The following is a 27,762-nucleotide window of genomic DNA, read 5'->3' as shown; positions in this document are numbered from 1 at the left end:
CACTTACTAAGTTTCAGCACATATTGAGAAGAAAAGAAATAAAAGGTGACACAATGCTTTGGATGCAGGGTTCCTTCTCTTGTAATACAGCTTCCATTTACGCAAATTTCCATTTCATCATTAAATTTATGACTACGAGTTTACCTGTTCTGCAGTACACCCCTTTCTTACAATCTTTGTCCTTCAGTGTTGCTGTATTTATCTTTACCTCTATGTTTATTTTCCTTAGATTTTTCTTATAATTGAAGAGTGAGATTAAATTATGTTGAAATTGTTCACACTAATAATGGTAATATTAAAACAGAAAAAAGAAAAGATTGCATAGGGCTGAGACAGGTGGTACACAGATACAGCACCAGACTTTACTCTGTCAGCAAGGAGTTGACATTACAGTCAACTCTGGAGGTGAAGGTTCTCCTTTGTCTCCATAAAACACTCAAGCAAATCTATTCATGGCTGGCTTTCTAATAACTTTCCTACAGAAAAGTCGCATGCCAACAGAGAGAGAGAGAGAGAGAGAGAGAGAGAGAGAGAGAGAGAGAGAGAGAGAGAGAGAGAGAAATACAAAATTAAAAAAGTCGGTAAATTATGTATTAATGTACTTAAAATTATAATAATGCATGGAAAGTTCTGGTTAATAATAAAGAATTATTTAGGAATAAAGGAACGATTTACCGAAAGGCATAAGTGCTGCGTTGTCGACAGATACACAAACAAGAGGTTTGTTTGCTAGCTTTTGGAATGAAATTCCTTTCTCAAGCTATATGAGAAACATGCACACACACACACACACACACACACACACACACACACACACACACACACATACATGCACATTCCTTGTTCCCTACACTGTGCTCATTTGACTACCGGCTCTACTTAAAATTTTTTCTCACACATATGTATTTGAAAATGAAAGGAAAAAAAGCACTACTAGATCAGTGCTGATAATTTTATACATTCTTGTGGTAGCAATTCACAGGGAAAGTCTTCCAACTATAGATCTAAGCAGAAGCTAATAGTTCCAAAAGAGTTGAACAATCCCTCCTTTCTGCATATTTTCCCTTCAGCAATGGGCTGCTAATTTGTAGTCTCCATAGTGCTTCAGCATACATAATACAACTTTTGACATTCTACATTGCGTGAATAGGTAAGTCATTAACATTCTGATGCATCACAGAAAGTTTCTTTAAATACATTTCTTTTGTCAGTCGGATGGGGTTTGAGGGACTAAACAGCATGGTCATCAATCCCTCGGTCAAGAAGCAGTTCTTCTGGAGTTACTGACATCAGCCAGAAATTTGATCGAAGTATGGAAGTATGTAGGAGTGGTAAAATTGAGGCACTGAAGGCAATAAAGCTGAGAAACAATTTGACAAGTGAAGGTATACGGCTCGGGCCAGCACATAGCTTGGCAATTGAACTAGGGGCTCCCAGGGCTTATCTGTGGAGAGAAAAATCTGACCAACTCCTGCCAAAGCAATTCAGGGTGAAGACATTGAGGGATAGAGAATGCCTTCTAGCCAGGAGATATTTAACAGTAAAAGTGAGAAGCAATGGATATCAGTTGTATCAAAAATAGGAAAACAAAGTGAGAGAAATCATATCAATCGGTGGATGAGCCACACAAATGTCCCCCAGGGCTCTACATATGATGGGAGCTGTCCCTCCCACAGGTGTCCCATTACCAATTCATTACTATCAAAAGCGTTACATAGGTGAACAGCATCGTCCGTTCATTAGAGTCCTATCCCTAAAAGGGAGAATAGGGTGCACACAAAAAATGATGTGGGGGTGGCTCATTGTGTAACATAAAACTATCATTTAATTTGGCACTGTCAAAGACTAGGTGACATAAGATGGTGGACTCATTCTGGGAGGAATGGAAGTGTAAAATTTATTAGAGGGGGCAGTAGCCCAGCAGATGATGAGTAAGGAGAGGTCTTATTTGCACCCACAAATTCACACCCTGGGATCACCAAAGCAAATGTTGGACAATAATCACTTCTCTAGCCTTTCGTCTGATTAGTTCATTCCTTGTGATGCTCTCAAGATTTTGGACCCAGTGAAAGGCAACTGGGCAGGCACTAGGACTACATCATTCTCTCAAGGGAAGCGAAAATGAATGTGGATGAGGAGCTGCTGAGGTTACTGCATGGTATTCCATGTGCCATTATGCTGCAGATCATGAAATAAATAATCTGGTGTGTTAGATTTTTGCCTCACGGACATGAACGTGGCTGATGGGATGTATTACTGCTACATGCCACAAGCAGAAAAAAAGCAGCCACCATACTGAATGGCGTTAAATATCATATTTGGTGGGTTTTATTTCTCACCGAGTACATGGTACAAATATAAATTGTTTTGAAGCACCAGCAAATAGAAGATCTCCTCAAAATGTGTCGTTTTAGCTACCATTTGTTATAATATAATGACAGGAAAGTCAATATTCATAGATAATGGCTTCCTGTTGCTGATATTTTAAGTTTTATAACTTGAAATCTATAAAAATGTATCTTTTCAATGCTATGGCACAATGACTGCCTACCAAAAGCACACCTTTTTGGTACAATTTCCATATTAAATATGAATTATTGACATTTGTAGGTACAGTTCTTAATCTGCGTATGTCATTAACAGTGAGCCAGTAACTATGATGAAACTGTAGCTCATGTGCTGATATTCGTGAGAGAATATAGCACATGCCTGGCCCGCTCTACCTTCCTTCAATGACATGGTTCGATACACAGTTTGTGGTAAGTACTCTTCATATAAAAAATATGTAATATTCATATCAAAGGAAAAACAGTATCAAGTCATACTATCAAAAACGAGTGTATTTGTGATATGTACAGTTTGATGTTAGAAATAGTGTGTACTGTGCAATGGGTTTGAAAACACCAGAGCAACAGTGGCAGACTTGCTGTAACAGGGTATGGTGTTGTTAAAAGCTGGTCATCATATGCGTAAAGCTGATAGCCATGCCACACTGTCAGATGTCGTTGGGATAGCGACCTTTAATTATCATTAAAAAAGATATTGTGTTGTAGAAAGCAAAAAAGATGAAAGAATCTGTATGATTTAATTCATGTATCAGTTGTTGCCTGGTTGTGTTCACAGAATTAAGTAGCACACATACGTGTGAGCAACCTGAGTTTCTGTTATTATATTGGCGATACAGATGTGTTACGGAAAATGAATAAAATCTGAACAGAAGATGTTATCAATAGAAATTTAAAACCTTTGTTGAGAAGCCGTTTGTCGCAAGAGTGTTTGTTCAAGATGCTCATCATGTTACATCTTACCCAGATCATGTCATTGAACAGAACGTAAATCATAAATTGAGTGAGGCTGAGAAAAAGGGAAGCAGACTATCTTCAAGATGGATGATTTTAATGAAATGACTTTAGGTGTTGGAGGCAGTATTAGCAGCCATGATCAATTTAGAGAGGCTAGTACATGCTGTTTAAGTAATATACGGTTTTCAAAAGTGAAAAGGTGCCATAACATTTCACACTGGTGTAATGTTAGCTCAAAGACACGAGTTAGCTGCACTTATGACTGGTTAGTTGCGTGTAGTAATATCACTGGTTGCCTTAACAACAGATGACATTACTATATGATGAACTGTGAAAAATACATTACTGCTGGTGATTATGAGCAGATTTATTTATCACTGTTACACAATTAATGCCTGCTAGTCCTATTAAACAAGAATCTGCTAGGATAAAGCATTTCTTTGGCAGAGGCAACAGTGATATTGACCCAATAAGTATAGGTGGAACTGTTTTCAACATCTCAAAGTTAAGGCCTGAACACAGTAATCACCCCTCTCTCCCCCCCCCCCCCCCCCTCTCTCCCTTTCTTTCTTGATGTGGGCATGTGGGGGATGACTAAATGGCAAGGTTGTCAGTCCCATGATTCAAAAGTTGTTTACCTAAGATACAGTATCTGCTAAAAGTGGGTCGATACAGTGAGAGGAGTGACCTATAAAAGGATGAATTTACAACAAATGCAGTAGAAGGCATAAAAGGGTAGGCCAAATGTAAAAACTGGATGGACAGAGGTATGAGAGAGTGGTCTTTGCATAGGGGAGTGGTCATGGGTGCAAGCCTAGAAAACACAAAGAGAAGATCCAACCACAACCACCTTGCCCCTGATCCGGGAGGAAAGCAAAACTTATAAGTGAAAACAAAAACCACTTTTAGGTAGGGAACTGAGGAACAGTTCAACCATCTGTGAATCGCCTGCTAATACTAAAGACAAAGAAACTAGAAGACTATACTTAGTACGAAGGGCCAAAAGAAGGAGACATTCCACTAATATATAGAATACAGTCAGTCTGGCTCCACAGACACATTGTGGGGGTGACTCATTACACAAGAGAAAACAGTGGGTGAGCCTAGTATGACTGATGCATAGACAGCATAAGACAGTGGACTTGTTCTGAGAATAGCAGGAAGAAGAGCGCCAAACTGCAGTAGTCTCCTTGACCGTGCAGAGTGTACTAATTAGAGCAGTAGTGCACCGGATGTCATTTCACTTTTTGGCAAAGAGGGATTTGACGAGTATACTCTTATATGCACCTGAAATCATGAAATGGAATGGGTGGTAAGTATATGCCTCTCTAGCCAAACAGTCTACCAGTTCATTGCCTGGGATGCCCAAAAAGACCCAGAGAAAGACAACGGAGCAGGTGACAAGGCCAAGGGCAGAGAGGAGTTCATGGATAGCAGAGACCAAAGAGTGATGAAGCCTGCAAGTGGCTCACTGAGTCAGCACATATTAAAACACTGCAAAGGGAAGCCTGAGTAATGAAATGGAGGGCCCTCTTAATGGCTATCAGCTCTGCTGTGAACACACTACATGATCCCAGCAGCAAATGGTGTTCCATGCTAGTAGGAGGCGTAAAAGTCTATCCCACCTTATCTATCATTTTAGAACCATCAGTATAGAGGATGGCAGCACTCTGGAATTCTTCAAGGATGGAACATAGAAGATGCCAGAATATCATAGGGGTGACAGAGACCTTAGGGCCCTGAAATAGATCAATCCTAACTGGTTTTCCAGGCATCATAAAGGAGGGGGGGGGGGGGGGGGGAGAATACACAGGGCACTTTCCAATGCATGGAGATGGAGATTTTCCAATGAGTGGAGATCCCAACAGAGGATTGGTTGGTTGGTTGGCTTAAAAGAGGAGGAAAGGGACCAAACTGCTAGGTCATTGGTCCTTGTTCTGAATAACACATTGCCACAAGGGTGAGAATAAAACAAGTGAGACTGACGACACAAAACAGAGAGAAAGGAAAAACCACAAGAACTACAGAAGGGCAACAAACACTTAAATGCACAAAGGGGAGAAGAAAACCACAGAAACCCAAGAAACAGGTAGAAGAGATTAAAACAACAAAGCAGATTACCATGGCTGGCTGACCATAAGAATAAAAAGGAGAAGCCAGCCACTGTGCAACACATTAAAACCTCCAGTCTAAAAGCACTAGGAGGGAGAACACAGAGGGACAAAGGACATGCACTGAAACTTAGACCAAATGATAAAACCCACCTTCATGAATAAAACGTAAAACTAAATCGGCCAATGAGGCATTGTCAGATAAAATTAGTGGCAATGAGTCCAGTAATCAAAGATTTCGTCACAGGGCAGTCAAACTGGGGCAGTGCACCAGAATTTGGGCCACTGTCAGCTGGGCACCGCATCGACACTGAGGCGGGTCTTCATGGCACAGGAGATAGCTGCAGGTCGCCCAAGCGCGGCCAATGTGGACCCGGTAGAGAATCATGAGAGGCCCACATGGAGGACTGCCACACATTAGTAGTCTCCTCACTGTCACGCCGTTTGTTGTACATACTGAGACTATGCCATTCTGTCTCCCAAAGCCGAAAAACCTGGCAGTGTAAAAACAAACACAGGTCAGTTATTGGAATGCCGATCTACATAAGCAGTTTCCGTGTAACCAGTTTGGCCAGCCTGTCAGCATGTTCATTGCCTTGGATTCCGATGTGTCCTGGGGTCTGCACAAACACCACTGAACGAACGGACCGCTCCAGGACATAGATGGACTCCTGGATGGTCGCTACCAAAGGATCATGTGGGTAGCACTGGTTGACGATAGCTTGTAGGCTGCTCAAGCAGTCAGTACACAGAAGAAATGACTCCCCAGGTCATGAACGGACATGCTCAAGAGTATGAGATATAGCCACCAGCTGTGCAGTGGAAACACTGCAGCCATCAGGCAGGGAATGCCATTCAATATGTCCTCCATGGACATACGTGAAGCTGATGTGACCATCAGCCATCGGGCCGTCAGCGTAAACCACTTCATGGCCTCAGTAAATGTCAAGAATTGGGAGGAAGTGACATCAGAGAGATGCGGGGTGAACTGAGTCCTTTGGGCCACGTGAAAGGTCCAGATGAAGCCGCGGCCTAGGTGTACACCATGGTGGTGTATGTGAATGGACCTCAAGTACAGGTGGTAAAGGCAAGGATTGTAGTTCAGATAGAAGGAATAATGTGTGCAATGTAACTGGCAAGCAGTTGTGCACACCTGACCTACAATGGAGGGGCTCCAGCCTCCACCAGGATGCATGTCACCGGACTTGTCCTTAAAGCTCCTGTCGCTAGTCAAACACCAGAGTGGTGCACTGGGTCGAGTAAATGCAATGCTGAGGGCACCGCTGAACCATAAACCAGACGCCCACAGTCAAGGTGGGATTGAACAAGGGCTCTGTATAGCTGCAGCAGTGTAGAGTGATCTGCACCCCAGTTGGTGTTGCTCACGCAGCGGAGGGCATTCGGGTGCTGCCAGCACTTTTGCTTAAGGCGATAAAGGCGAGGAAGCCAAGTCCATCGGGCATCAAAAAGCAGTCCTAAGAATCGATACGTCTCCACTACAGTGAGGGAATCATCTGTAAGTTAAAGTTCTGGTTCAAGATGAACGGTACAATGCCGACAGAAGTCCATAACGACTTTGTCGCCGAGAACTGGGAGCTGTGGGCTGGAGCCCATGACTGTGCCTTGTGGATGGCTCCCTGTAGGTGCCACTCAGCAACACCAGTACTAGACCCCTAATAGCCACTAAAAATAGAGATAAACTCAATACATAGCCCTGCGGGACCCCATTCTCCTGGATATGGGGGGAACTATGGGAGTCACCAACTTGGATATGAAAGTAGGAAGTGACAGGAAATTCTGGATAAGAATCAGGAGCGGGCCTCGGAGACCCCACTTGTATAATGTCGCCAAGGATATGATGTCGCCAGGTGGCACCTGTATTGGTGAGGCAGAGGTCGAGTTGTGACAGTACATTTTTGACATCTCTGCCTCAGCCAATAAGCACAGTGCCACCCCACAAGGATTTATGAGCATCAAAATCTCCCAAAAGTAGGAAAGGTTTAGGGAGTTGATCAATCAGTGCAGCCGACGCGTTCAGGGGTACTGCACCACCTGGAGGCCAATATACACTGCAGACAGTTATTTCCTGAGTCATCCTTATTCCGACAGCCACAGCTTCAAGAGGGGTTTGAAGGGGCACAGTTTCACTACAGACTGAGTTAAGAACATACACACAAACTCCACCTGACACTCTATTATAGTCACTACAGTTCTTGTAATATCCCTATAGCCATGGAGGGAAGGGATCCGCATTTCCGGGAACCAGGCTTCTTTAAGGGCAATGCAGAAAATAGGTGTAAAACTTAAGAGTTGCCACAGCTCAGCCAGGTGGTGGAAAGAACTGCCACAATTCCTCCGGACGATGACGTTATCGTGAGGCTGGGAAGGCATGAAGCATGCAAGGAGGTAGGTTATGCCTCAGGGTCATCTGTTGCCACCGACTGAGTATTTGTAGCCATTTCTATGCTGGATGAGGCATCAGTGAGATCCAGGTCTGCAGGTGATGCTAAGATCTCCACTGCATCCTCAGATGTGGAATTGGTAGATAGTGGTGGTGTTGAGGCCACCAGAGGGTCCTGTTTCTTATCAGACTACTTCTTAGTTTGATTGCTCTCTTGCTTCTCTTTGGGGACTGGCTGGGAAGATTTCTCTGAAGCAGCTTCAGGCATGGAAGAAGACCGTGAAGCTCTTCGTCCAGCAGCTTTTGGCTCCTTGAGCAACTGGCGAGTGTCTACCATGGCTTTAGTGGAGACCTTGGGAGAGAGGGCCCCAAGGGACCCCTTCCACACGAGAGGAGCCAGAGGAGGCTGTTGTTTCTCCGGCAGGGAGGGAGGGGACCAATGTCCCCTGTGTTTGTGGATGCCTTGCTACCAAAGTAGGTGCTTTGGGACCAACGGAGGAAGATTTGCCCCCTACCACCAAGAGGGCAGACGTATTCTGGTGGCCTGGAGGGCTCACTGTTCACGGCACAGAGTGAGGAACCACTGGCACTTGGGACGGCGATCGTGACATAGCTGCAGTACATGTTAATGTCAACTGAATGGGGGTGTAATCTTTCAAATTTACATTTAGCCTCTTTGTTAGTAAATTGGTCCAGGGTCTTGTACTCCATGATTCTCTGCCCCTTTTGGAGTACTGGGCAGTCTGGTGAGCAGCGGGAGTGGCGCTATCCACAGTTGATGCAAGTGGGAGGTGGCGCACATGGAGTATCTGGGTGCAGTGGATGTCCGCAGTCTCAACATGTGGCACTGGAATTGCAGTGGGAAGACATGTGCCTGAACTTCCAGCTCTTATAGCACCACATAGGGAGAGGAGGCTGGTCACAATGGTAAAGCATCAACTTGACCTTTCCAGGCAATGAATCACCATCAAAGTCCAAGATTAAGGCACCGGTAGCAACCCTGTCTTTGGGTCCCCTGTAAATGCGCCGGATGAAATGAACACCTCGCTGTTATAAATTGGCTCAGAGCTCATCATCAAACTGCAAGAGGAGATTGCGATGGAAAATGATCCCCTGGACCATGTTGAGGCTTTTATAGGGAGTGACGGAAACAGGAATATCACTCAACTGGTCACAAGCAAGTAACACCCAGGATTGGGCTGGGGATGCTGTCTGAAACAAGACTGTACTGTTTTGCATCTTGGACAGCACTGTCACTTCTCCAAACTTATCCTCATGGTGTTCAATGAAAAACTGAGTCTTCGTAGGTAGAAAGGAGTCCCCATCAGTTCTACTACAGACTAAAAACCGAAGCTAATATGGCTCTCTCCACTCTGTAGCCCTATGTTCCTCCGATGGTGTAGCATTGTATTCGATCTTGCCCTTCTTACAGACTGCTGGTGCTGTACGGTCACCAGCAAGAGATGACATAGTCCGCTTCACTGCAGGTCATTTACCTTGATGCCACCCACTCTGATCAGGGGTTCTCCTCGCAAGTGTCATCCAGCCACAGCAAAGGCCAACTGGCATGATGGCCATTGCTGGGAGTCCTGATGCCCCAAGAAGACAGGCATCTACACCTTGGCATACATGGGAAGTTTCCAGCTCAGTCATCAGCAGTGTGATCCCTGTGTTGTCAGGGGGCTACCACCAAATGGGTACATGATGACCCCACCACAATGGACTGGGTACCATGCTGGATACTGAGTGCAGAGAAATCCAGTACTGTCATAGGGGCAAAAGAGGACAGGAGAAACAGAAGAAGATGACATACCCCAGAAAGCGTACTTGCCCAAATAGTTGAATCACAGGTGGAGATGCAAAGCCATGATGACAGATTCAGGAGATCGAATCTAAGGGCATTATGAATAACTCTTGCACCACTTAAGGTGTCCTTCCCCATATGGCCCACATTTCAGTAGAATTTTGAAAGTGACAGGTCAAACCATAAAATGGGACCTGAACTCATAGGGTAAAAAGGTGAGAGACTCCTTCTAGTTGCCTCTTATGACAGACAGGAACACTTCGGGCCTTTCTAACCCACAGAGCCGCAAGGGGAGAGGGAAGTGAGACACATTTCAACCAGCAGTCCCACCTTAGTGTGGGTATCTTGGGAAACATCCCTCATTTGCAAAGATGATGGGGTATACAGGATGGTCAGGGAACCATCAAATGGTGATAGGAGACTGTCGACGAGACTACTGTGAAAGGCACTGACAGCCAGACACACCCTATAATGATGAACAACAGGGTCATGTAGTTTCAAAGTGGAAGGAGCTGCTGAGCCATAAACCACACAAGCATAATGTAGTCTGGACAAAACCAGAGCACAGTAAACATGGAGAAGAGTAGCACAAACTGCAACCCACAATGTGTCCACCACAAGACAGAGCGCATTAAACTTCCACATGCAGGTAATCATCAGGTGGTGAATATAGTGTAGCCATGTCAGCTTTTTATCGAAAGTAAGGCCCAAGAAATGAGACTGTGCTCCAACATCTAGGTGCTGGTTTCCTAAATAAAGTTTTGGATCAGGGTGCACTGTGGGTAGACAGCAAAAATGCATAACCTGCATTTTGGAGGGAGGAAACTGGAAGCCATGGGAGAGGGCCTATGCAGAGGCCCGTCAGATGGTGCCTTGGAGCGGGCATTCAGCAGATGCTACCACGTGGGAACTGCAAAAATTGTCGATGTATAATGCCAGGGTAACCTGATGGCCAACATAGGTTACAAGCACATTGCTGGCAATGAGGAAGAGTGTGACACTTAAAACAGAACCCTGTGAGATATCATTCTTATGGATCTGAGGGGTGAATGACGACTCAAACACTGGAGAGCCAGTGGGATAAAAACTCGCAAATAAAAACTGGAAGGGGCTGTGGAAGCCCCAGTTATGGAGGGTACCTAAAATGTCATGGCACAAAGCCATGTTGTATGCCTTATGTAGGTACTGTGACAAGCAGTTGGCGGATAGTACAAGCCTGTTGGATTGCTGCTCACAATCTGAGCAAATGGTCAGTTGTTGACCATCCTTCCCAGAAGCCACACTGATACAGTGATAAAAGGCCCTGAGATTTGAGAACCCAACATAATTTGAAGCTAACCAACCTCTCCAGCAGGTTAAAAAGTATGTTGGTCCGCATAATTGGGCAGTAGTTGTCAAGAGATGTTTGGTTCTTCCCGGGCTTAAGGATGGGGATAACTATGCTGTCTCACCATTGCAAGGGGAAGGCACCAGTGAGCCAAATGCAGTTCAGACCCTGAGTAAATGTTGTCTCTGGGTAACATCCAAGTGTTGGATCATCTGGTTGTGGATGGTATCCGGGCCTAGGGCTGTGTCATGTGTAGTGGTAAGAGCCTGCAAGAACCCATTCAGTGAAGGCTTCACTGTAGAATTCAGCTTGGTGAGGGTTGAAACTGAGGGAGGTTTTTCAGCTTGGCATTTCTGCCAGAGAAACATAGCAGGATAGGAACAGGATGCCAATGGTATTGCAAAGTCGTTTCAAAGCAATAAGGTTGGTCTGTGAACAGTGACATTTAAATTGTTGCAGGGCCTATTGGCTACCCTCGATAGAGACTACTACCTCCTTGATCCATGATGGTATCAGTCAATGACAAGGACCTGTAGATAGGGGGATAGCAGTGCCAGTGGCATGAAGAATAGTTGCAGAAATGTCTCACACAAGCGCATCAATGCAATCCAACAGAGAGGTGTCAGAGTGCATTGCAGACATATATATAAAGGCCAATTGGCTCTGTGGAATGCCCAACATGGGGGCCTGTCTGCCAGGCAGCAGCAGGGGAATGATAGAATTTCCAGAAAGCGTTCACTGTCACAAAGACCATCATGTGGTGACCAATGCAGGGAAGCCACCAGAGCAGGGGAGGAGATCGTGGGATTGACAGCAGAAAAGGTGCCATGAGTGACACTGAAGTGGGTAGGGGAACTGTCATTCAGGACAAAAATCAAAGTCTGTAAGATTTTGTTCAATCAGAAGACCCCTACCCATTGAAATGCCACTCCTTCAAAGGTGTGGCGTGTACTGAAAACCACGAGGAGGAGATATGGAGATGGGAGTTTCTGTATCAAGGGAGGCTGTCAACAAAAGGAAGTGTTGTATCTGGAGGGATGTAGACACTGCAAATGGTGATTGCTGGGGTCATTTGCACTCATGCCACTATTGCTTCTTCATTAGTACAAATGGGGATCCAGTCACTAATGACATCGGTGTGAACCAAAGTGCAGACCTCTCCAGACGCTATCCCACGGTCAGCATGGTTTTGACAGAATGCCCCATACCCATGAAAAGTTGGAGAGTGGTCATCAAGAAAGTGCGTTTCTTGACAGGAAAAGATACAATGCAAAGCAAGAGAAAATAAGCTGTATTTCTGGTAGGTAACAGTAATATCCTTAGCAGTTACACATATTTATTGTGTGGTTAGAGACCAGGTTAGACATAAAGAAGCTGAGGGGAGGTCATGTCACCGGGTCAGTGGTCTTCACATACGAGGGTGGGGTGACCTCCTCTTGGAGGTTGAGGAGGGCAGGCCACAGATGGATAGCAGGCTCCCACAAGGTCTGGAAACAAAATAGAGTGGGCGACTTTGGGGTGCACAAATGGTGCACCCCACAGCTGAGTTGTGGTAGCAAGCCTATGGCCAGAGAGACACAGGGGAGGGTCCCGAGGGAGGGGGTGATGGGGGCATCACTGGCAGGTGGCAAAGAACGGGGCACTTATTCAACCAGGGAGGGTGAACGGCGACCAGAGGAGAGGGCATGGGAACCACAGGGGAGGTGGAGATGAGTGGGGGATGAAACTGGGTAAGGAAGTGGTGAGGGGGAAGGATGTATCAGAGGCAAAAGTGGAAGAAATCAACACTGGCTGGAGTTGGTCGTATTTTTCGTGAGCCTCAGAGTAAGATAGACAATCCAGGGACTTGCCCTCTTGGATTTTCTTTCTTTCTTGAAAGCTGGGCAACCTGGCGACCATGGTGAGTGGCAGTCATGACAATTTACAACACAGGTGGCGGAACACAGGGTCTTCCCTCAGGGAGTGGGTGGCTACAGTCACCACACAGAAGGTCCGCTGTACAGTGGGAAGACATATGCGTAAAACTCAAGCACTGAAAGCTCCTCATGGGTGGCAGGACGTACAGTTCCACATCACAGGGGTAACACACAACCTTAATTTTCTCTGGGAGGGTATCCCCTACAAAGCCTAATAAAGGTGCCAATATTGGTGTGGTTGTCTTTACGACACTTCTCCACATGTCAAACAAAATGAACACTGTGTTGCTCCAGATTAGCCCAGAACTACTCATAAGTTTGCAGGGTGAGATCCCTACAGTCCCTTCCTGGATCATAAGCAGAGACTGGTGACGGATAATAGACACCTGGAAATGACTTAGGCAACCACAAGAGCTGCAGGTTGGGCAGCAGAACAAGCTTTGATCAACAGGAGCCTAACCACTTCTTACTGTGAGACTCCACTTTGCCAAACTTGTCCTCTATATTCTCCACAAGAAACAACAGCTTTATGGTGGTGAATGTGAATCCTAATACAGACCAGGTAGTAGGGAAAGTGTTTCATCCAAAGACTGTGAGCCTGGCCCTCTTCTCAAAGTGCAGCCAAGGAAGGGAAAGCTGCAGGATCATATGAAGTAGCATTCAATGATCCTCTACCACTAAATGTGATGGTCTTTGGAGAACAGCCAGATTTCTGCAGCTTGATATGCTTTGTACACCAAGCATCCACCTGACACGACCCACTCCGATCAGGGGCTCTCCTCATGGGCACCACCCAGCCACAGCAACGGCCACCTGGCAGGACAGCTGTCGCTAGGAGTTCTGATGCTCCAGGATGACAAGCAACCACTTCTTGGCATACATGGGGAGGTAGCAACTCATGCATCAGTAGTGTGATTCTTGTATTGTCAGGGGGCTATGCCAGATGGGTACATAAAAGCCCCACCACATGGACTGGCTACACATGCTGGTGACCTAGTGAGGCAGTACGGGTTATGGTGGAGAAGGAAGAGAGGAAGGCAGGAACAGAGAATAATCCACATCATAGACACTACAGACGGAGATCTTCCTCAAATGGCTCACACTAAAGACAGAAAATTTAGAAGTGGAGGTCAAACACCAAGGATGGACCAAAAATGCCAAAAATGATGAAAGAGAACAGGCAAGAGGAACAAAATCACAAGGAATGCGGGGAAACAGGTGAATAGTAAGGTCAACATAAATAAATACGCCAAGAGAGGGGAAGGAGGGAGCAGAGAGGAGGAGCATGGTGAAGGAAATGCAGGCCAGAAAGGAAGAATGGGCCCTGGGGGCACCATGCATGACATCACAAAAGAACTGAGAGCCCCTGGGGAGGGGGGCACAGAATAACCTTATTAGTTAGAGTGAAGACTAGTAAGCTCCTAAGAGCTTTGAAAGAACTGAATCGATCAACACATAACATCAGACTTGTTAATATCATTGCAAACATATTGTTATTAACAAATTACAAAGTCAGGCCAACTGACAGACACAGTGCAGAAATGTTACATGCACGTCGACCAGCTGCACACAACTGAAGGCACCATGGGCTGTGAGCTGAGAAAAGAAAGGTAGCAGGTTCACATCCGCTTGCTTCTATTCCTTTCTTTCCTAAGTGATTCAAAAGTAGAAATACTATCTCAAAAGTTGATGTTATTTATTATAAACAATGTATTTGAGGCAATTCTTGTTGCAAAGGCCAACAACTAGACTGTTTCCCCAGTGGCCAGAAACCTTGACGAGCCAGCCAGAGTATGCCAGAAAGTAAAAACAAGTTACACACTAGAAGTTTTTACTGTTATGAAACATATTGTAAAATATGGGTTTATGGACTGGCTTATGTTTTTATCCTGTTGGTAAATATCTTTTTCAATGACAGTGTGCAAATTTGGTAAAATCTCGACTTCCATTCACATGAAATTACAAAACAAGTCTTGAACTTGAAATCCGTGTGATAAGGTATGTTATTTAAGAGTGCTGGTAGTCAATGTGACATTGAGACACTAGACACTATACCATAACCGTATTCAACTTAAAACTGAAAATGGGATGGAAATCCAATTAAGTTAACAAATACAATATCTCTGATCGTTGGACAGCATTATGTATTGTTCCACTGCCAGCAATTCACTGTTCAAGCCACTGATGAGTCCAGAACCTTCATTATGATTTTCTCCACTCTTCTTTGACAATCACTAACACAGTTGACACCGCTATTTTATGTGCTTCTATTTTTTTAAGGTAATGATGTGCATTGCAAATCAAATAAAGGTAATGATAGGTGCACGAGAGTGCTGAGAGCACCAGTTCATCCCATGTGCTGAGGTCACATGTCCTGTCCACATCCATGTCAATATTAGCTGATTTATCCCATGGGAGGACGCATTAAGGTCTAAGAGAGAAAGTTGTGAATAGCACACATCATAGGGTGACAAAAGCATCATCAATCAACAGCCTGGAGACTGCTCACTGAGTTACTAAAAAATTAAACTGCAGTTGAGGGTGGTCCATTTGACACATTGTAGGGCTCTATTAATGGCTGTCACAACTGCCATAAAAACATTAGATCATAGCAAGCAGAAGAGAAAGTGTGCTGACTTCCAGCGTGTTAACACAGGTAGTGTAGGGCAGATGGCAAGCCCGTAAACTACAAGCAGAACTGTCATTTCAGGCTCAAGTTGACATGATTTTGCCATATTGGAAGGTGTGTGTTGGTAGTGTCTATGCTTATTTTGCGAGTTTGTTTGAAATGTTGTGAATTCACATCACAGAGTTGAAGGCTACGGTGGTAAAGTGGTGTTAAGAGTCTTAGTTACTCATTTTTGAAGAAGAATAAGAATAAGAAGAAGAACGAAAAATGCCTATGTGCATTGTTCCAGTGTGCAGATCAGGCAACAGAGAAAGTAAGGGTAAGCCTTTTTTAGACCTCCAAAAAATGTAGCAGAGTTTTCCAAATGAGTGAGAGCAATAATTCAGAAAGATAGAGATCTGACTCACCATGGTTTTGTGTGTGATTCACATTTCACTGAGGAACTTCTCACAAAAGCAGACTTGTTTGTCATCAATGGTAAATAAGTTAAAATTCCAAGACAAAAGTGGTCTCTAAAATGAGGAGTCATTCCTTATTTATTTCCCAATTTTTCAAAATATCTATCAAAAGTATTGCACAACAGAAAATCACCAGTAAAACACTCACAAGAAAGAAGCTGTGGCAAAGGAAAAATGTTGAATAAGAATTCATGATCTCAGTGTTTCTTCTATCAAGGGAAGTTTGCAGAACCAAATGGTACCAGACACAGCAGTAATTTAATTAAAAAGAAATTATGAATAGCAAATGCTGCTAAAGCACCCCTCAGACAAAAAGCATAAGACAGTTCAGTCACATCTCTTAGATCATTCTAAACTAAGCAAGAAACAGAAAATCATAGTAGACACCAAATAAGGAAAAGCCTGTTGGGAAACAATAAGGGAATGTGGATGATAACAGAGATTCTTCTGGACAATGTGCTCTTAAAAATTAAGTCACCCAAAGGATATAGACATTGTTTGAAGCACGGATTGTTGCCACTTTCTTCCAAAACACCATCAGCGAAATTTAGTAACGGGTTTCAGATGCTCATACAGAATCACTATGCCTGTTATGGAAACAATTAAGACTTATTCTCAGCAATGATGAGATGAAAACAAACACATAGGTGCGCAGATTTTTGATGAAATTAAGCTCCAAGAAGAAGCTCATTTTAATAGCATGTTGTTCAGTGTTGATGAGTTCATCAATATAGGGGAATATACTCCCGAAGACTCATATGAATAAACTTGAAAATCATGTTCTGCTGTTTACATTTGTAGCTCAACTGTGTAACTAGATCCAACTTGTTGCTGTGTATGCTGCTTGCAATGCAACTACTGATGACTTCATCTCACAGAAATTGATTCAAGAGCAAGCCAGAATAAGAATTACTGCATTCAGTTCTGATGGCAGTCAGCCAAATAAAAAGGTCTGGCAGTGTCTAGGAATTAGTGACATAAAAAATAGTTACCTGCTCTGTATCAAATCCAGCTGAAGAAACAAGAATAATTTGGGCAGTTTCAGATGCTATTCATGTAATAAAATGTGTAAGGAATAATTTTTGTCATAAATTGGAGGTACTTTGCAACAATGAAATTATAAGGTACAATTTTTATTGAAGAGATTATGAACAAAAGAATTCCTCGGAAATCACCAGATTAAAAGTCTACAAGTTAATTTCGACCCACTCGGATCCATCATCATTTCAACAAATTAACTTAATATTAGCTCTGCAGTTATTCAATAACTCAGTAGCCAACAGGAAAAAATTCTTCAGGGCAACTGAAGTGGCAGGATTTAAAGGCAGTGAATTAATGGAATCATTCACTAGACGTAGGAACAACTTAGGGGACGCACTTACTGTGTACTAAACTCGGAGGCTTACAAAACATTAACAAACTGGAAAAGCATCCTCGCTGATAGAAGAAACAGCTTTGGTTCTGAAAGATGTCTCGAGTCTCTAACAGTAACAACTGAATGTACATTAGGAACATCTGAATACTTATAGAAAAGAGATTTCAGCTATGTCCTGACAGTAAAATTTAATCAGGATCCACTTGAACATCATTTCAGTATCGTAAGGTCTCCAAGTTGTAATGATCGTCTGTCAGTAAGAGACTTCCTGAGCTTGCACATGTTATAACGTGTTTACATTCCTGCTAGTTTCATGATCTTTCAGTGGAAACTGTGAACACAAATGCGAATTTTCTTTGACATCAAACATAAGCTGGGTGCGGAGGTCAACTAAGATTTGCAGCAAAATAATAAAGACAGAGTTCTGCAGCTGGAAGACATAATTAAAAACATGCTATGTATTCCACATAACTTGACAGAGGCTAAACACTATCCGCAACATATGTCAGAGAGTCTTCAAAACTCCTCGGCAAAAGAATGTTTAATTTGTAATCTGGCAGGTTATGTTGTGCATCAAGCAAGAGGATTCACAAAATGGCTGAAGCGTTTGTGCCATCTAAATGGGAATTCATGTGACATGCCTCTCACTTTACTGACGTCTATTAGAGATTATGGCTCTTGTACAGGAAAGACATTGCTTACACACCAGTCGAAAGGCATCTTCAAGGTTCTTATGTGGGTGGAAGAAATCTTCGCACCTAATCTCCATGAGGACAGTTCATGAGGCGATATTTTTCATGAATGTTTAAACAGTTTAAATCACACTATTGTTGAAATACTGAACGTTGGCTGCTGCAAAGATCATGTGATGGACATCATTCATAAGCTGTTTCTTCATTATATAAAAAGCTGGTTTTTCACAGGCATTAAACAAATTTGGAAGGACCTGAAATTTTCAAAAGCTTTGAAGACTGCTTGGAAACTATCTAAACTAGCAGACAACTTATGTCTACCGAGGTAAATTAACTATATCCCTGTACCTTTCATTTCATTACTAAAATTTCTTGAATGGATAGGTTCGTATGCTGTGATTGCCATGGTAACATTTACTTCCATGGGTTACAAGCAGAGCAGCTGACATCTTGTGGCAGAACTGATGAACTATGAGTTAGCACACTTTCTCTTCTACATTCTACGAATACATGTTCCCATCAATAAATGTTGTTGTGGACTGGAAGGAGGTGTAGAATCAAATACCTTCCTATCCCTTGTTTTAGAGCTGTCAGTGTATATGGCACTGGTTCCCCAATGCACCTGAACAACTGAGAGGCCACAGTGGTAATAAATAGATCTTGGAAACAGATTGGTCCTAATTCATGGTCTGAGTAATAGCTGATGGGATAGGATGGGTTGGAGTGGGGTAGGGTGAGGGTGTGTTGGGGTGAGAGTGGGGCTGGGGGTGGACAGGGGTTGAGGGCAGGGGTGCAGGAAAACACAGAGACTATATACTCATGAGGTTAGCAGAAGTTCTTGTTAGAGGACTTCACTTGAGGCACATTCCAACTAGTAATCCACCAGAAGGTAGATATCAGGGTCGATACCACAAGAGTTGGTACCATCAGAAAAATCTTCATTTCAGGAAGGAGACTGTCTACAGACTAGTCTGAAATTTGCCAACACCTGGTCCTACTCCATGGCAATCAACTCGTTCCAATAGTTTCACAGCTGAAGGTGTCACTGAGCCTAAAACTATAGTTCAACCAGGACAAGACCAGGGCACAATAAACATGGAGAAGAGTAGCATTATCTGCACACCACAAGATGTGGTGGAAGCAGAGGGCATTAACTTTCTCACGCAGCTGGCCTTCAGATGACAAATATGGGGTAGCCATGTCAGCTTTTTTGTTACAGAGGAGTCCCAGAATTAGCAACTGTGCAACAAAGTGTGAGTGCTGGGTGTCCAAGCAGAGTTCTGTATCAGGATGGAACATGTTATGAGGACAGAAATGCATCAATAATATTTTCACTGGAGAGAAATGGAAGCCATGAGAAAGGTCCTAGTGGAGGTCCACAGATGGCACCTTCGAGCTGGTATGAGATTAAGACCAATGCCAATTGCAAAAACTGAGAGTCACCATTGGTCCAAAAGAGGTCACTAGCCAACTGATGGCAGTGAGGAGACGTGTAATACAAAGCACAAATCCCTGACAGTCACCATTCTCTTAGAGCCACGGGGAGCTGAGAGATGTACCTATCCTGATTCGAAACAACTGGTGGGATATAGTGAATAAGGACCCACAAAACTTCATTCCATGGAAGTTAAGTAAAACGTGATGTTGCCAAGGAGTGTCATATGCCTCATGCAACAAGTTGTTGGCATTTAGAAAAATGCCCGCCAGATTGCTGTTTTGAAACCAACCAGATGGTCAATTCTGTATCCTGTCCAGAAATCTACACTTACAGGAGACAAAAGGCTTTGTGATTTGAGATCCCATCATATTTGTCAGGTTACCATCCTCTCCAACAGTTTCTGAGCAAGTTGGTGAGGTTCATCAGACACTAGCTGTCAAAGGACATGGGGTTTCGTCTGGTTTAAGGATTGGGATGATAATAGTATCTTCCCACTGTGAAGGGACTTGCACTGTGAAGTGTCTTCCCACTGTGAAGGGACTTGCACTGTGAAGGGAGAACACCTTCTAGCCAAATACAGTTGAAGGTCCAGAGTATACAGCATTTTTGAGTGTCATCCACATGTTGAACTGTCTCATGATGTCGCTCTAGCATTCCCACGAACATCTTTTGAACATGTTGAAGAGAACCTCTCCCATGCTCTAGAAATTAAAAGTGGCTATTACCAAGACAATCAGCTGAAGCCAAATGCAGCAAAAACACAGATTTGTGCATTACATCTTAGACATGCAGCAAGGAAATTGCAGGTGTTCTGGGAAGGTAAGCAATTAGAACACTGCTTCACCCCCAAATATCTTGGAGTAACTCTTAATCAAGCACTTACCTACAGAATACACCAAACAGAAGGTATCTGAAAAGGTCACGTGGAGTGGCCATGCGGTTAGAGGCACCATGTCACTAATTGCGTGGTCCCTCCCGCCAGAGGTTCGAGTCCTTCCTCGGGCAAGGGTTTGAGTGTTGTCCTTAGTGTTAAGTTAGTGTAAGTAGTGTGCATGTCTAGGGACTGATGACCTCAGCCGTTTGGTCCCTTAGGAGTTCACACACATTTGAACATTTGTATCTGCAAGGAACAACATTCTCCAGAAATTATCGGGTACAACCTGGGGGATGTATCCTCGCATCATAAGAACTTCTGTGGATCTATGTCATTTTTGTCTGCTTGTGTCTGTGTATGTGCAGATGGATATGTGTGAGTGTGCGCGAGTGTATACCTGCCCTTTTTTCCCCCTAAGGTAAGTCTTTCCGCTCCCGGGATTGGAATGACTCCTTACCCTCTCCCTTAAAACCCACATCCTTTCGTCTTTCCCTCTCCTTCCCTCTTTCCTGATGAAGCAACCATTTGTTGCAAAACCTTGAATTTTGTTTGTATGTTTGTGTTTGTTTGTGTGTCTATCGACCTGCCAACACTTTCGTTTGGTAAGTCACATCATCTTTGTTTTTAGATTTATTTTTCCCACGTGGAATGTTTCCCTCTATTATATCCATAATATTGTAATTATCTTTACAATATGAGAATAATATGGTGGGGACCCATAAACTGATACTGTATCACTAGTCAAACTCTATGATCATTTCAGTTCCACGATTCAATACAACTAAATTTAATTGTGAGCCCCACTTGGAATAGTTTACATTTTCAATCTTCAAATCAAATATTACTCAACTCTGAGCTCTATTAACCTCAAAAATCATTCATAATAGTAATCAAGACTAAATAGTGTTTCAAATAAGTTTAACTTATGTGCTTTTTCATCACCTGTGAAGCAGGTATTTTAGACAGCAATGTTTACACAGTATGGCAATAAATTATTGCACATTTAATACACAGGAATAAATTACTAGTTTGTATGAAATGAGATACTCGGTTTTCTGAACACTTGGGAGGGGATTCTGCATAGGTTCATGATTAGGATAAAAGTTATGGTTCTAAACACAGGTTTATAACACTTGGATTATTATTGAAAACACTCACACAACTTAACTGGTCCATGCTCTGATACATATCTGTATGCATGAAGTCGATGGAGCAGTGGCAAAGTAGTGGTGGCAAGCAATGTGGTGGCTAACTGTACTCATGGCTCTTGATGTTTGAATGCTCTTTACAATTTTTTCTTGGCGACAGATTTTTACCACATTAGAGCCATTCCCTGTTGGCGAGAGTACCACCCAATAGCCAAATCCACATCCGAGGCAACATTCCTTGCAAAATGGCTTCCAAATGCCTCCCTTGGCACCCTTGATGAGTACCATGCAACAGCCAGATACTGACTGCGTCCAATTACCACCAAGGAGCCACCCAGTTTGACTGCTGAAACCACCTCTTACATCGTGCCAAGCCACTTCTGTTGCGGAGGGACTTCCCTACATCTTTTACGTTATACAATACAAGTGTTCTAAGCATGAACCAGCTTCCTAGACATAATGTTTTCTTTATAAACATACATATATTATAAAATTTCATTATTTTAAACATTATTTAGTTTTTTCCATACGTACATTACAAACTTAAAATTTCCTGTCACAAATCAATGACCTTAACTAACAAAGAACATAGTTGTTACACAATGATAATACCCATTTGAAGGCATCAAAGCCAGATTAAAATAATTTAGAATTAAACCTTAAACTAAGTAGAAGAGAAAAGAAAAGACAGACATTCTCAAAACAGTAAAGAGAAGGCTAATTAGATTATTACACTCAAAGGGTGATTCTGTGTTTTTCCCAGCTGGACACATGGACCAAATCATCCTGAGGACTGTAAATATCCCAACCTCTGCAGAATCATTGCTTCATTTAATGCTTCAGGTCTGTCTGCGCCAATCTGAGCCTTTTGATCTTGAGAAACTCCATAAGAATCAGGTTAGAGTGCACAGAGGTACATATTTTGACTATATTCAAACACACAGTAAATATTATAGCCATGTTAAAACATCCATAATGAGAATCCTTTAGATTAATGCAATGAGAAGTACACTTGTAAGCACTGAGCTCCCCAGATGGCACAAGAATAGCACATGGGAGTTCTGTGCATACATGAATCCCATGCAAGCAATGGCAAACTTACAAGTCTTCGTACCAATGCTGTAATAACAACTGGTGGCGTAGACCATAAATCACTGATAATTGTACCCAGTACGCGCATAAACACTGTTATGATAACTCAGCTTTGCAGTCAACATCTTGTCACAATCAAATTGACACACGGTAGGGATACACAGGTGATTGCCTTGCCATGTGCACATTGTAGTCATAGAGTAAAGATTTATGAGGATTTAATTAAAGTTGTAGCCACCTACATAACAGGTAGGAAATTTTTCATAAGTGCAGACATCAACTGCAGGTCTGCCCTATGGAACTTAGACAGAACTGAAGATAGGGGTTGCATCATCAATGAAACAATACAATAAGCACACTTTCACATAATAAATGCAGAAAGACAAACCACCAATCTACTCAGGACATGAAAGAACACACAGCAACATTGAATACACCCACAATGTGGCTGTCACACAGACAACAGGCTGGAAAGCAGAGACAACAATGCAATACAATTCATTCTAACACATGGCCAAACAGGACAGACACGACACAAACCAGATACTTACCATTTCATAAAGCAAACTGGTACAAATTATCAGAAGCAGTACAAGAACATAAACCGACCAACAGAGAGATAAGGCAACAAGACTCACATTCTAACAAAAACAATAAAAAATGCACAAAGCACATCCATACCAGCAGCATCCGGTACAAAATGCACATGCACACCATGGACAGATAAACTAACAAGACTTAAACAAGAGTCTTTACATAAACAGAAACTATATCAGAAAGTTATAAAAGATAAAAGACAAACAGCCAGACCAGACAAATAAGATTAAATGGATATAGGCAAGCAAAAGAACTTTATAAACAGATGTTCCTCAACACAAGCAGACAACATTGTGGCCAATTCATAACAACAGGAACATATCAAAACATTGGGGAGGGGGAGGGGGGACATACAAGATATTAACAGAAAAAAATTAAAGAATTAAAGCCTCTTGGTTCTGGAAATGCCAGATCAAGGGATGGAGAAAACTGCATAATTTCTCATGTATAAACTGCTCACTGACGACACCATCAATGCAGACTCACATCATCAAGCCACACTAAAAGAAAAAAACAGACAACACATATTAAAACTGCCACAGATACCTGATCCTTATGAGAAAGAAAAATTTGTGCTAGCAATCTCTGAACTTAATAGAAAAGTGTCTGAACCAGATGGTATCCATTCAGAGGTGCTCAAACAACTAATAACATGGATCACCCCATGACTGACAACGTTACTGAATGACGTCCTATGGCTGAGTCTGGTACCTGAAGTTTGGAAAACTTCAAAAGTAGTTACACTCACAAAATCAGCGGACAGAGATCCTTCTGATCCTAATCATAATGAGAAACACATCTGATAAACACTCTAGCAAAGGTTCAGCACCTAGAGCTCTCCTGGGCCTGAGTCCACACCAATTAGGTTTCAGACACAGGATAATCTATAGGTGACAACATCAACAAAGCATTGCAAATTTCAGGAACACAACAAATAAATATGCTGTGGCCATAATGGGACACTGCAGGGCATTTCACAACTTCTGGTGGCCTGCAGCATTTGCCATGTTAGGACAAGTGGAGGTATTACAGTCTCTGTACAGTAGTCTTTCAGGCTGCTGCAGAGAGAGAGCAGCAGGATCACAAAAAAAAAAATTACGAAGGGTTTTCCACATGTACTGATTTGTAGCTTCATCTCCTGTAGTTACTAGATGGGGAGAGTAGCACAGTTGGAGCTGTTGTGCTTGGCAGACGATTTTAGTCACAATCTCTGCAAAGAAACAGAGACCAACTAGAAGAGAAAACCACTACACGCTATCACACAATGGTGTAGTAATAATAAAATCAGGACAGGAGAAAGTAAAGCCTACTCACTATTGAAGGGATCACTGAAAAAGAATCTCTCAGTAAAGATTGAGGACATAAACATCAAACGCGCCATGACATCGTATCTAGGAGTACACATATATGTTAAATTAAATTTCTGTGAACACACAAAGTTTACATCAAACAATGCATAAAAAATGTTATGCAAATTGACAAGGGTAAGTTCAAGCATGTACAGACTGCCTCTACCAGTGATACGAACATACCACTACGCCCCTTTGAATCAGTACTAAGTTTTACAGCCAGAATATTGGCATACAGCGTGGTGTCATCCAAAGAGCAATGTACCAAGGCAAGGCTGGTACCTCACGATGAAACGAGAAGTAAACATAGTCGCTGCCAGAAGCAATGACGAATGTGAGATGGTAGTGTAGACATGCTTATAAGTTTCCATACACCACTGCATCAACATGCTCACTTATGGCAGAGCGGAGGCCTGTTTACCCCGTCAACAATCATCACCAAGGACAACAGCGTCATCTCTCTACTGAGCCAACAGTGTGATAATTGTATTAAACAGAACTCTGCATAGAAGTTTATAATCTGTTGTACTCTGTTAGAAGAGACCAGTATGGTGTTTGTATCAAGAAATACATTAATGTTCCATGACATTAATAAACACTCAAGACATTCCTGCGGACATGAACTGAAACAAAGTTAAGTATTTCATTTGTAATAAAGCTATCTGAAATTTTGTGTGTTGTTATATCACATTAACCCCTCCTGGAGTAAAGCTAGGAACCCACAACTCTGGCAGTGAATGTTATTTCATCCAGTACAACACACAAACAGACTCAAGTTATACTAACAAGGTGTCTGACAGACAAGGACGGAGAAGTGTCTTGCTCAAACTATCAGGGGCATTCAGAACCAACTCAGGAAGAGTACTGAGTGTGTTACTATGAATAGACCTGATGAATATTACATTTACCTATTGAATATCACAATTACCAGTGTACCTACACACACCTAAGACACAATGACATAAGGGAGCAGTTAAGAGTGGACCATACCTATCCCAGCCGAGGTATCTGTGCATTTCTTAACTGGACGTGGACCTCATCCCATGAATTTAAACCACGTGAGTCAGACAGACACCAACCTGTACATCTGGGCAAGAAGTATCCCCAGAACATACAGCTTGTCCTGCAGACAGTATACAAACATCAGACAGATATTATACTAAGACTACATAACCACATACATACACAATAATTAGAAACAAGAAATGGGACTAACTTAACACATTAAAAGACAACATCCCCAAAACTACATAAGAAAACTACATATGAACACAAACTTATTGATGGTGAGCCTATACACGACCTCAAGACAGATTCCGTAGGGGAGCTGCATAAGAAGAAGAAGAAGAAGAAGAAGAAGAAGAAGAAAGCAACAATTCACCTACAACAAAACAACTTTGGATGATTGTTATAACCATACTATACAATAAGTTAGTGAAGGCGATCTGCCCCAATACTGCAATCTAAACCTGTTTATAAGATGAAGTATAAGAAAGTGCATGTGTATTGTCACAAAAACGCTCTATAGATCAACAGATACATATGGAATAAAAATGTCAACAGATAATTAAGATAATGATGATGATGATGATGATGATGATGATGATGATAATAAGGCCCGGGAAAAGAATAGGCCTTCGGTATGTTCTGCCAGTCATAAAAGGCGACGAAAAGAACAAACCACTAATAGGGATAACCCCATTTTAGTGTGATTAGTTGGTTCAGGACAGAACTAATGAAGCCTCGGACAAGCGCTGTCATGGTCGGGGATGACGCTTGAACCCTATGCCCGTCCACTATGGTAACAACACTGCTAGCCACACGGAAACTGATTTAAATCCAAATAGAGGTGTTTTGCAGGATATGCTTCCTGCAACCACTCTAGAAGGAAAACAAAGACAGAGGATGAGACGGTCATTTGAAGTTAACCGACACCTCATGTTCTGTTATTGTGAATTGTGGTTTATTAGTCTCATAACGTACATAATCTAAATCATTTGATTCAGGTACAGGAGACACGTCAAGATTTTGGTAAAGTTTTACCACATACATACAACACCTGATTTTAACAAATGGTACCATAACAATAATACAATATAAAAATACACATACAATAAAAAAACTAACAATTAATTACAACAACTGATTTTAACAAATGGTATCATAATAATAATACAATTTTGTTACACATACAATAAAAGACTAACAAATAATTACCCCTTGCTCAACCTATCATGTCATCCTCTATGAATTCTTCTACTGAGTAGTAGCATTTCTCCCACAGAATCCGCTGTAGCCTTATTTTTAGACTCTCTGGCTTTATATTAAATATATTTTTGCCCATCAGCTTGTTATATATTATCATCCCCATATATTGTGGAGTTTGTGCATATAATTTCAAATAGTGTGTGGGTAACATAAAATTATTTTTATTTCTTGTGTTGTATGTGTGGTTAAAATGATTTTCCTCAAATAATTTTTGTCTGCTGTGTACAAAGATTATAATTTCATAAATGTATATGGAGGGAACTGTTAGGATTCACAGATTCCGAAATAATGGGCGACAAGATTCTGTTTGTTGTGCACTACACATGTATCTTATAATTTTCTTTTGCAGTTTCAGTATTCAAGATACACTACTTGAACTTCCCCAGAAAATGATACCATACCTAATGACAGATTCAAAATCACTATGACATGCTATTTTTCGTGTATTCATGTCAGTAGAGTTTGCTAGTGTTTGCATTGCAAATGCAAAGCTGCTTATTTGATAGGAACTCAATATGTGTACTCCAGTTTAAGTTGTTGTCCACATTAAGTCCTAGGAATTTGACTGTGTTAACTTCTTCCATAGGATGATTGTGATCCCAACAAACTTAGGAACCAACACTACTGGATACAGATCACCAGTATACACAAAATTTATTACCAAGTTACCCAGAAGTAAAATTTTTAACAGAACAACGACTAGCTGATCAGATATGTGTAATAAACAAAAATAACAGGATACCCCAGTCAGAATTAGAAAACATCAAACAACAAGTACAACAAATACTGGAACAAAATAATGTGCAATCAGAAGAAGAAGAAAATACAGTAATGGCCTCAAACATCCCAGAGCAAACAAACAAAGAACACCCGTATCAATTAAACAATCAGAGGAAAACGAAATCTTAAGACAGCCACCAGAACAAGCACAAATAGAACATGAAGTGACACACATGTTAGATATAGAAGAAAAAATTTCAG

The 27,762-nt window shown here is 42.2% G+C and overlaps 1 protein-coding gene across 1 annotated transcript in view; it reads right to left on the bottom strand.

Moving 5' to 3' along the window:
* The window catches only part of LOC124553205, a 226,247-nt gene that overhangs the window by 6,822 nt on the left and 191,663 nt on the right, over positions 1–27,762 (bottom strand). The gene's annotated exons all lie outside the window — the stretch shown is intronic.

This window comes from Schistocerca americana, chromosome 11 (assembly GCF_021461395.2).
Source record: "Schistocerca americana isolate TAMUIC-IGC-003095 chromosome 11, iqSchAmer2.1, whole genome shotgun sequence".
Taxonomy (NCBI): Eukaryota; Metazoa; Arthropoda; class Insecta; order Orthoptera; family Acrididae; genus Schistocerca; species Schistocerca americana.
Note: the sequence above shows the minus strand (reverse complement) of the source record. Positions and strands in the feature narration are given on the sequence as shown.